The sequence below is a fragment of the Silene latifolia genome, chromosome X (genome assembly GCF_048544455.1).
Source record: "Silene latifolia isolate original U9 population chromosome X, ASM4854445v1, whole genome shotgun sequence".
Lineage (NCBI taxonomy): Eukaryota > Viridiplantae > Streptophyta > Magnoliopsida > Caryophyllales > Caryophyllaceae > Silene > Silene latifolia.
Genome location: NC_133537.1, coordinates 272,409,118 through 272,421,161, shown reverse-complemented (window position 1 = coordinate 272,421,161; position 12,044 = coordinate 272,409,118). Strand labels below are relative to the sequence as shown.

Below are 12,044 nucleotides of genomic sequence, written 5' to 3'. Positions count from 1 at the left end.
ATCCCCCAGATTTAGAATTAGAGGACAATGAGATTGAGGGAATAAACGATGAACTTGATCGTTCCTCAAAAGACAAAAGGGAGAAAGACAAAGTTATAGTTGATGATACTATAACATTGACTCAAGATAAGAACTCCCAAACCAATGTTATAGATGATATTACTGTAAGATTGAATCCAAATCAAGGTGTAGAGTCCGAGGTTATAATCGGATCAAACGCAACACCCGAATTGGATTCAGGGGGAACTTCCTCTAATTCCGAACCAAATGAAGTCGGGACAAGCTCAAATAACGATGGAGAACCAAGCACTTCGACGAAGTGGAAATACAAGAACTCACACCCCATGGACAATAATCTTGGGAATATTAAAAAGGGTGTTCAAACAAGACGTTCCTTAAACAACTTCTGTTCTTTCTACTCTTTTCTGTCCATGATCAAACCAAAGAACATCAATGAAGCTTTTGTTGAATCAAACTGGATTGTAGCTATGCAAGAAGAGCTACAACAGTTCGAAAGAAACAAGGTTTGGCATTTAGTTCCTAGACCAAAAGATCGAACAGTCATTGGAACTCGGTGGGTCTTCAGGAACAAATTAGATGATGCCGGAGTCATTGTCAGAAACAAAGCAAGATTGGTGGTCCAAGGATATAATCAACAAGAAGGAATAGATTATGACGAGACTTTCGCACCTGTTGCTCGTCTTGAAGCTATTAGACTTCTGATAGCATTTGCCGCACACAAAGGAATGAAGCTCTTCCAAATGGACGTCAAGACGACATTTTTGAATGGATATTTCCAAGAGGAAGTCTTCGTTGAACAACCCCCTGGTTTTAAGAATATCAAATTTGAGGATCACGTTTTCAAATTAGATAAAGCCCTATATGGATTGAAGCAAGCACCTAGGGCTTGGTACGACAGATTATCCAAGTTTTTACTTGACAGTGGATTCAGTAGAGGATCCGTCGACAAAACCCTATTTCTGAAAACTGAGGATTTTGACCTTTTGGTTGTTCAAATATACGTCGATGATATCATCTTTGGATCGACCAACCGAAGCTTGTGTAAATATTTTTCTGAGCTAATGACTTCCGAGTTCGAGATGAGTATGATGGGAGAATTGAAATTCTTTCTAGGACTGCAAATACAACAAACAGATGAAGGCATTAAAATCCATCAACAGAAATATATCAAAGAGTTGATTCGAAAATTCGGAATGGAAAACTCACACGCTATGCCTACTCCAATGGTCGAAAACAAGAAATTGACATTGGATGAAAACGGAAATCGATTGATGAAACTACTTACCGTGGGATGATTGGGTCACTGTTATATTTGACCGCAAGTAGACCCGATATTATGTTTAGTGTATGCGTTTGTGCGAGATATCAATCATCTCCCAAAGAATCGCATATGACGGCCGTTAAACGAATTTTACGTTATTTAATTGGAACGGCCAACTTATACCTATGGTATCAAATGGAGTGCAATTTTGATCTAGTCGGTTATTCCGATGCCGACTACGCAGGATGTTCTCTAGACAGGAAAAGCACGTCAGGTGTCGCCACGTTTGTCGGACCGTGTATCATCACGTGGGGTTCGAAGAAACAAAATTCGGTTGCTCTCTCAACTGCTGAAGCCGAATATATTGCTGCAGGACTGGTATGTACTCAACTTTTATGGCTGAAGCAACAATTACGTGATTATGGTGTTGATGTAGGATGTATTCCCATTCTTTGTGACAATACTAGTGCGATAATAATTTCTAAAAATCCCGCACAACATTCACGTACCAAACACATTGAAATAAGACACCATTTTATTAGAGACCATGTTGAGAAGGGGAATATAAAACTTGAATATTGTAGTACTGAAAAACAATGGGCAGACATTTTGACAAAATCATTAGCTAGAGAACGATTTGAGACTTTACGGTTGGAAATTGGTTTAATCAGTGGTACCTAAGCTTCTATATTTGTTCAATTCTTTTATGACTGACTAGTTAAGTTAAGATTGTATGACTGTGTCTGTATATTGCGTTGCATGAATAATTTCGTTTATAGAAGTATTTTTATCATAAGATTCTATTTGCTATTTAGAATTTAATTGATGTACAAACTTATTCCTATCACAATAAACAAACACACCATATCTTTTATCTTTCAAAAAAAAAAAAAAAAAAAATCTCACAAATAAGCTCACAAGTACACGGCTCATATCTTTCCTATATCAAACCAACTTCCTAATTCATGTCTTATCACCATAAATTTCCATACTTATCACTTTCCTATTCCTAATTAAAGACACTTACCATATTACACCTCCACTTGTTAACCCTAAAACCTACACCTATATCTACCCTTGCGTGACCCGTCCACCCATCCCCACTTGCTCACTTTTTCTTCTTCCAAATTTTTACCATCATTACATATGTTTTCTTTTACTCAAACAATCACCATCATCCCCCTTTTCAAACAATCACCATCATCATGAACACATCTCATGCAAAGAATACCCGATCCTCAACCCGTCACCACCAAAACCGCCCCTTTCCTCACCAAACATCACCTTTGCCACCACATACTCCTCATTCCATGAATTGTCCTTCACCACAACCAAACCCAAACTCGCCCCTGTTTCGTAATCGGGACGAATCGGTTTCCGAAGGCAAAAGACGTCGTCTTTTCAAGGGTAAAAATAAAGTTGTTGTTGATGATAGTGAAGCTATTGTGGAGGAACCCGAGGTGATAGTTTGGAATGGTGTTGCTCGTACTCTGCTTAGGGATGCTTCAAAAGCCGCGACAAAGGAAGGGTTGAATCGTGTTCGGCTTACTCATGATGAAAGCATCTTGGTTAATCGAGTTTTGAGGTATTCCATTCATGGTGGTCGGTACTATCCGAAATCTTGGTTGGTTAGTGTACCCGCTCTTGCTTTCTTTATTAATTTTCTTGATTTTCAAGGGTGGAGTCACATAAGTTAGTTTTCGGGCCCTATATACCCGGTTGAGGTGGTATAATTCTTTGCTAGTGTCTCAATTAAGAAAGGAGTGTTGCATGTAGTTGTTAATGGTGTCGATGTTACCGTCTCTGTTTCGGATTTCTGCTCTGCTTTTTCGGTTCCTAATGAAGGGATTGAATTAAATCCGAGTCTTGAATGGTCTAATGTTGGAAGTGAAAAGGAGATGTCAGTGAAGAAGTATTTTGAGAAGATGACGGAGGGTGTCAATATCGTGGTTCGACCTCTCTCGGCTAAGATCAAGTTCCTCTTAAATTTTTTGTGGAACACAGTGGTGCCGAGAAGAGGGGGTCGTGATAAGGTGTCGAGTTATGAGGCGATAATGGTTTATTCTTGGTTGGAAGGTCAGAAGGTGAATTTGGGTAGTGTTGTCTTGCACCGTATCATTCAGACTAGTCTTACGGTTACTAAGGACAAGTTGAGCACCACAATCGATTTTCCGTATGGTATGTGGATATCTCGTCTGTTGGAAATTAAACAAGTGATCGGGCCTGACAGTTACGGTGTTAGTGCTAAAGATTGTATGTGTGACAAGTTAATCAAGCTAATGGGTCTTGTTGTTGATGGACCCGAATTGCAACTTGCAAAGGATGTTGAGAAAGCCCCGGTGGATTCGGGTTTAGGATCTATGGAGTCGAAGTTGGAAGGGTTTATGAATGGTTTAATGGAGAAATTCGAGGTGCATTCGGCTAGTTTGGCTACGGCATTGTCACGGGTTGGACCATCTCGGTCTTTAGACTCGGGTTTGGATGCTAGTCGAGTGTATTCGTGGATGGAGGATGTGGACAAGAGATTAGCGGGTTTTGAGAGGGAGATGAAGGCTATTCGTGGGGAAGTGTTCCCACACGGTGATCGTCTCACTTTCCTTACGAGTCAGGGTGGTGCCTTGGTGATTCACGGGAAAGCGATGGCCGGTGATCAAGCTCTCACGTTGGAAGCTACAAAGGCTCTTTCTTTGAAGGTGCTTAATTTTGAAAGGAGCATTGGTACCTTTCACAGTTGGTTAGGAGCTCCTTCGACCGTCTGGATCTTTGGAGCACCGTACTAGACCCGACTACGTGAACCCGTATAAGACCCGTAACATCTGATTTCCTCTCGTCCTACCCTCATTAGCCCTTACCTTAATTAGCTTTTCTTTTTATTTCATCTAATGGTGTGTTAAACAAACTCTTATTCGGCCCATTTTGGCAATACACTTGTGGTTATGGCCCAAGTGTTCTATTAGACATGTGATCATTCGGCCCACTTTGGCTTTAAACATGTTTAATTCTTAGTTTGTATGCTAATTATCTTTTGATGCTTATAGTCTTGCATGTTATCATTATTTTTTATGGCGTTTTTATCTCTTGTCTCGTCTTATATTATTCTAGTCATTTTTGATTTGTTCTTAACTTTTCGATGATGCCAAGAGGGGGAAAGAACGTTTATAGTAAGCATCTACCTAAGCTTGCTCCTTGTCAAGACCGATTGTCTCTTAAAGTCCTTAAGTTTTGATTTTTAAAAAAAATTGTCTTGTTCTTGCGTTAATCTTTATTATCAAGATAACGGTATTATATTGAGGGGGAACTTTTTAATTAGTCACAATTTTAGGAGACTTGCCATCATCAAAAAGGGGGAATTTGTTGGACCATATAGCTTATATGTTTATGTTTTGATGATGTCAAGGTGTTTTACATTTTATATACTTGTTGCGTGTAAACGTTTGTTAAGTGTTTTAGCATTAACCTATTACGAGCAACAAAGAGGATTGTGACAATTACATGAGATGTTCAAGCCTTTGTTCAAGATCAAACAATTCAAAGATTCATTCAAGTATTATGTGAAGACGAAGTTTGTCTAAAGAATAATCAAGCTTGGATGATGATGTAGCCTATACTCGAAGATCTCCTTGAAGATTAGAATAGTATAGTTGATTATCTCGTAATGGTAATCAAAGAATGAGTTTCTTAATTAGTAAAGTTATAGCTTTGCAGCTATAACATTACTAGTAAAAGAGCTCAATGTTATAGCTCTTCTACTATAACATTGAAATGCTGAGTTTTCATACACGACTTATAAATGTTTCGAAAATTGATTTATAATTGTTTAACGTTTATTTTAAATGTTCTAATGAAAGTATTTATTTTATAAAGCCCGGTTTAGTGAGGAGTCCGGTTTTATGGTTAGCGTTAATTGATGGTTATTGGATCAACTTATGAGTTGGACTTTACTATCAATTAAGGTTTCCATATAGTCTCTCCTAAAACCTAAATTCTAATTATATATTAAGATTAGGGTTTGCATGATTCACGAGCTTATGAGCCGTGTTATGCGTATTGCCTATGAGATATTAGGTAAAGATTTTATTCTATAATAATATCTTTACATATCTTATATCTTACTTAATATATTTGTTTATGGTAAAAGATATTCTTGTTTTAGGAAATCTTATCATAATCTTAGAATTTATAGTAAAGATAATATTTGGAAAGATTATATTCTATCTTTTAGAATATTCTTTATTATCTTTCATGGCTTTTAGGAAAGAGATAATAAGAAGATATAATTTGTAATTATATCTTATTATTTCGGCTATTAGGGTTCTTGTAGAAACCGTGTAGCCTACCTCTTCCTTGCCTATAAATACTTTGCTATTTACAACATCTAAAATAGTGACCTTAAGCATAAAAATTGTTTTCATATTTTTAAAAAAGCAAACCGTGTGTTTTTAACGAAAACCGTTTTGCAATTTTGAAAGGTCGTGTGTTACAAACTCGCATACTTGTTCTTCATTTATCGTTATAAGATAATAGTGCTTAGTTGATTTCTTAACTTGTTCATTAACGTGAACCTTTGTTAGAATCATTAGTGCTTTCTTATTAGCGTAAGGTAGTCACTCGAGTATTTAACGGTACTCATTGAGTTACAGCTAGAGTTAGTTGTACGAGTTGGGTTAGTAAATTTGTAATCCGTAGAAAGGTACTAAATTTATTAATCGAGAATAGTGGACGTAGGTTTCGACTTGTGAAACTGAACCACTTCAAAAATCCGTGTGTCTCTTCTTGTTTCGTTCTTTTGTTTATTTCGTTCATCATCGTTAGTTGATTAGTTAAAGTTTAATCCATAAACTTTAAATAATCAATTATATACGCACAATCGAAAAAGCTTTAAAAAGTTTTAAATCCTCAATTAACCCCCCCTCTTGAGTATTTTTGGATCAATAGACTCTTCAATGACGGTACCAAACAATGTGTAAGACTTGTATTTACGATCGGTAGGTCGTAAATACGCGTCGGATTGTGACTTAGGAAGTCGAGTCGAGAACTTTAAGGGAGAAAAGAGGGGGCGGACACTCGCGTAAGTTCTCAAATGGGGGCATTTGAGGGGTATTTATAGAAAATGAGTGGTTGTGTGAGTTTTGAGCGACGTGGCCACCTGGGCTGCTCAAAGAGGCGCGAGCCACGTCGCGGGTCTTCGAGTTGTCCTGTCACTTTCACACAAATGCAATCATGATTTGTTCTATCCTAGGATTTGTAGTCACATGTTTGGTACTTGACCATTCATGAATCCGGGAAATCTTAGTATAGAAGGTTTTGAATGGTTTGTTTTTTATGGTTGACTCGGTTTGACTCATTGTTGGAGTCGGGATTTGAATTTTTGAGTCGGTTTTTGGTCCGGTGTCGGTTTTGACTCTAGTTAGTGTCATTGGGACCCCGTCGTCGTGCATTAAACACTCCAGGTACTTTTGAAAAGTTTTGAAATGTTTAATTTTAGAAATCGTTTTAAGTTTTTCGACGTAAAGTTGTACACGAACTGTCGATCAAACGCCGCGATTCCAAAGCAGGTTATAGTCCGATAATCATCGGGTGTTTGTTGGAGTCTCAACAGATACTGGGTATCTATAATAATGCATTTTACAAACTACTTGGTCGAAACGGAAATTTTACAGAAACTTGTCAAAATCTTAGGTCAACTTGTAAAAATCACTATAAATTGTCGAAATATTTTCTTGCAACGTGGCTTATCAATTTAGAAACATATACGAATATTTTAAACATCGAAGTTGGAATAAAACCTAATCGATTAATATTTATTAAATGGCAAATTTTACAAAAACATGGCGCGAAAACATCACTGTACGGGAATATTCTGACCACTGTCTACTAAAATATTTATTTTTCCTAAACCGTATATTATTTACATATGAAACTAGTGGCATATGAAAGCTAACTCGTAAGGGTATCACACATAAAAATTTCGCACAAGGATTTTAAACAGCAGTAAATGGCAACCAAAACAATCAAGGATAAAATTACGAGAAATCAACCAAAATCACATTCTTCAAAATTCCACGCAATTCCCTTAACACTTCACATATTAATCATACTCAAACCTTCCACATACGTGCCAACATACTTTCCCCATATCAACATGCTTTTAACAATGCATAAAAGAAATCATATCACATCCCTTCACCGTAAAAACAAGGTTACGTCCCGTAACCGCAATCATCAATGAAACCCACATTCAGACAAGCTAAACAAGGCAAACAAAAATCCTTAGAGAAATAATCTATATTCATTTTAAATTACCCCACACTGTAATATCTCTCAAGGTAACCGGTTCAAAACTGGAAGGGCCAGATCAAGGATGTCTCCCTAACCTAACAGGGGGCTCCTAAACAGTTTCCACCCGGGTTCATTTTATTAGACACATCCTAAGTTCATTATAGTTCATTGGTTAGGCCTGAGGATCGTTTTTCTCTGATACCACTTTGTAACACCCCCATTTATTCGAGAGCTTTTAGCTAGACATTCCCAATTAAATGAGAGCGTTACCATCTCGGTTTCCCGAGGCAGTGAGTACAAATTAAAACAGAACCAAAGTACTTTATTAAAACTTATTAATCAACACTTCCATTACAACTTATTTAAAAAAAACTTAACTAAATAAATTACAAACTCGCAGCGGAAAATAAATAAAGTGATATAATTATTCTATGTGATCTAGACTTCAACTATGGTCCAAGTCAAGCTCTCATCCCAATTCTCCCAAGTCAGCTAATCTTTAGTACCTGTCAAATATGCTCCCCATAAAGCGATTCACCGCAGGTGTTCACGAATACACAGTCAACCGCGAGGTTGAGTAGGAATAAATACTAACAACAAAAACATATGATAACAATCCAATTTCTTTTTTTACATAGCATAACCCCCTGACAACGTGCTCCTCCCTTTTACTTAGCACACTTAAGCCAAGTCCTACTAGTTACACTAATCATTCCGCCAATCCCTGGCCTGGGCAGCCTCAACCTGAAGGTGAGTAACCACACACTACATTACCAAAAGGTAATGTCTGCCTCAACATATAGTTGAGTAATATCCACCAGATGGCCTGCAGACCAATCTGGGGCATGCCTCGAGTAAACACGATAAATATCGTCTGCCAGAATAAATCTGTTCAACCACTCCACATTACCATAAGTAATGTCTGCCAGAATAAATCTGTTAATACTACAACAATACTCCACCACAATATAACCAACATATACAATATAATTCTCCCTTCCAACAATTTCAATGATATCAACCAACACAATTCTCATATGATCAATTCATTTTAATATAAGCCATCCAATAAACCAAATATTATCGAGTAAGAGTTGAGTAGGATTTATCCTACCTCGAAAGCAATCACTCCAAATAGCGCAATCCGAACAAAAGCAATCTATTAGAAGTATCATACTTCAATACATACGTTCAACCAATTCCGCCACCTATATAAATAATAATATTTATAATTTAATTATTAATTTCTCAATCTATTATTATAATTTAATCAATTATAATTTGTTTACATTAATTATTTCCCGTATGAATTATTATTACGTAAAACCCGTCTTAATTAAATAAGACCCAATTACCCATAACCCATGCAAACCCGTAACACTTACCACCCCACCCCCCCCCCCCCCCCGTATACATGCATGGTTTTAAACCATGTTCAATACCCCAAACAACCCGTGTAAGCAACCCAACCCGACACCCACCAAGACCTGCCACCGTCACCACCGAGGGCCACCACTGCCAGCCACCTTACACGGTCCTTCCATTAACCCTAGCCTCCATAAGTGGTCCCTAAACCCGCGCTCTAACAATCGACACCACAATACCGAAAAACCCGACAACTAACTCCTCCAACACTAGCCCCACCACGACTCTCCACTATCACTCTCACCGTGGCTGGCCACCCGTCCCACGGTGTCCTTGGACCTGCCCAGCCACCAACAACCCGACATACAAGACACAAACCCATGCCCTAACTCCCCTCCTTAAACCCGACATAAACACAACACCAATACACATCTGGCCACCACCGCCATCACCACTGACCAACGGTGGCTCCAGGGGTGTTCCCAAATCCTTTTGACCCATCCTCAACACCACAACAACCACCCTACACCGACAACAGTAACGAGAACCACCCTTCCCCTATTTTGCGTTTTTCCGACAACTACCACCACAAACCACCCTCGACAACCCCCACGACACCACCACAATGGTCGACTCTCACCCCTAGTCTCAACCCTAGTCTTGGTCAGGTCTGGGTCACATGCAACAAGGGTAAAAAATCCATATAAAAGACAAACACGCTGCAACCACCACCAACCGACATCCACCGTACCAACCACCACCTCCGACCACCCCATTACCACTATTAGTACCGCCCACAGCCGTCCTAACCAGCTACCCAGGTCCCGTGTGCATACGGCAACCATGCAAGCTACAATCTCCGTCTTCAGTTTCAGGACCTCCCCCTATTAGACGCCCAATCCGCCACCCATGGTGGTCAACGACGGTCACAAACAGTCTTAAGAGAATCACGGTGGTCAAAGGTAGCTACTAAGGTCAACGTTAGTGATCATGGTTTTCTATACGGTGTACAAACGTTAACTTAAATTATTAAGACGATATAACATTAGTTAAGACGGTCTTACCTTTTATCGCTTTATTCGCTCCCTCCGTCTCTTAAACTCCTTCTTCTATTTTTATGAATTATGTTCAACTAACATGGTATTTATAGTCTAGAATTATAGAGTATATGAGGCCAATTAGAAAACTATTGCCTTTTCTAATTATTATTAGGAATTACCATATAATTATTATTATTATACTTATTATTTAAATCCCGCTTCAAATCCCGACTACCACCCATACTAGGCCTAAGATAATTAGCCCATTAATCCATATTACATGACCCAAAGCTTAATTGACTTTAAGTCCAATTTCCGACTTGGTTACTTTCTTTATTATTTAATTAACGTGTTATTTGCACTTATTACTAGAATGCCTTTAATTAATTATTTAAATTACATAAATTATTCTTATTATGGGGTATTACACACCACCTCTATATATACCAATTCCACAACCACAAATGGCGGCTCTACCCGACCACAACCGCCCAAATCACAAAGACGCTAGCAATCCGATTTACTTTGGCACCTTGGCCCCAAACAACTTCGAAATGCATCTGGCTCAAGTTGGCTTGATTGAGAAGGATAGTTTGGGTGGGCATATTGATGAAGATGCGCATTCCCATCTAAGGAAGTTCAAAAACAAGGTTGCCATGATGAAACGGAACGGGTGTCCGAAGACACATTGCGATTGATGTTGTTTCCCTTTGCCCTTAGAGATAAAGGGGATCGTTAATTGAATGTGCATGCTTCGAACACATTTACTACATGGGATACCTTAGCCAAGGCGTTCCTAGCCAAGTATTACCCATCATCGAAAACCTACATGCTCCGAAACGAAATTCACACCTTCCAATAAGAGGATGGGGAATCCTTGGGGGAGGCATGGGATAGGTATCAAGACTTAATCGCGAGTTGTCCTCACCATGGGATCTCGACATTGTACATAACCCAAACTTTATTTCAAACCTTGTTACCGCGAACCAAGGAAATAGTGAATGCCTCTACGGGGGAGGAGTCGACCATGTAGGGGATGAAGAAGGGTCGACCCTTATAAAAAAGATGGTCGATTCGGAAGCTAACTATGGTTCGAGAGGTAACGCGTTAAGAAGAAATAGCCACTATCATCAAGAGAACTCTTCTAGCTCAAATGCCGAAACCAACGCTAAACTTGATCTCCTCACCAAGATGAATGGCTAAGATGGCCGATCATTTGTCAAGGCTTACGGTGGATGACCATGGGATAGTTGATAAGAGTGGACCGATTGATGAATGGCTAAGAGAAGATTCATTGATGGAAGTGAGTGTCAAGGTACCATGGTTTGCGGATTTGGCAAACTATGTGGTTAGTGGCTTCATTCCCAATGAAATGGAAGTAAGGGAAAGAAGAAAATTGAAGCATGATGCAAAGAGATACTTTTGGGAAGATCCTCACTTGTTCCGAAAATATGGGGATGGTATGTTTTGGAGATGTGTGCCCAAATAAGAAGGACTTGAGATTGTTGATAGGCTACATACTCGGCCTACGGTGGACATTTGGCTACTTCAAGAACCATTGCCAAAGTGTTGCAAGGCGGGTTTTATTAACCTTATATGTTTAAGGACATTCATATGGTGCTGAAATCTTGTGACTCATGTCAAAGGACCGGGAATATCGAGATGCGAAATGAGATGCCACTCACAAACATCTTGGAAGTCGAGCTTTTCGATTGTTGGGGGTATAGATTTTATAGGCCCTTTTCCAAACTCTTGCGGAAATGAGTACATCCTAGTTGCGGTGGACTATGTGTCCAAATGGATCAAGGTGGTGGCTTCTCCAACAAATGATAGCAAGGTTGTGATAAAACTCTTAAAAGGTACCATCTTTCCAAGGTTTCGAACACCAAGGGTAGTGATAAGCGATGGTGGATCTCAATTTCGTAAGAGCACATTCAAAGCTTTGCTAGAAACTCATGGGGTGCGGCACAAAACCGTACTTGCCTACCACCCTCAAACGAGTGGAAAAGTGGAGGTTTCTAACCACCAAATCAAGGCTATTTTGGAGAAAGTGACCAATAAAAGTCGCAAGGATTGGT

At 39.0% G+C, this 12,044-nt stretch overlaps 1 non-coding gene across 1 annotated transcript; it reads right to left on the bottom strand.

Moving 5' to 3' along the window:
- Positions 1 to 10,795: 10,795 nt before the first annotated feature.
- Positions 10,796 to 10,902, bottom strand: LOC141625234 (small nucleolar RNA R71). Its single transcript, XR_012535025.1, has one exon. It is a non-coding gene; the product is annotated as a small nucleolar RNA R71 (small nucleolar RNA).
- Positions 10,903 to 12,044: the final 1,142 nt, after the last annotated feature.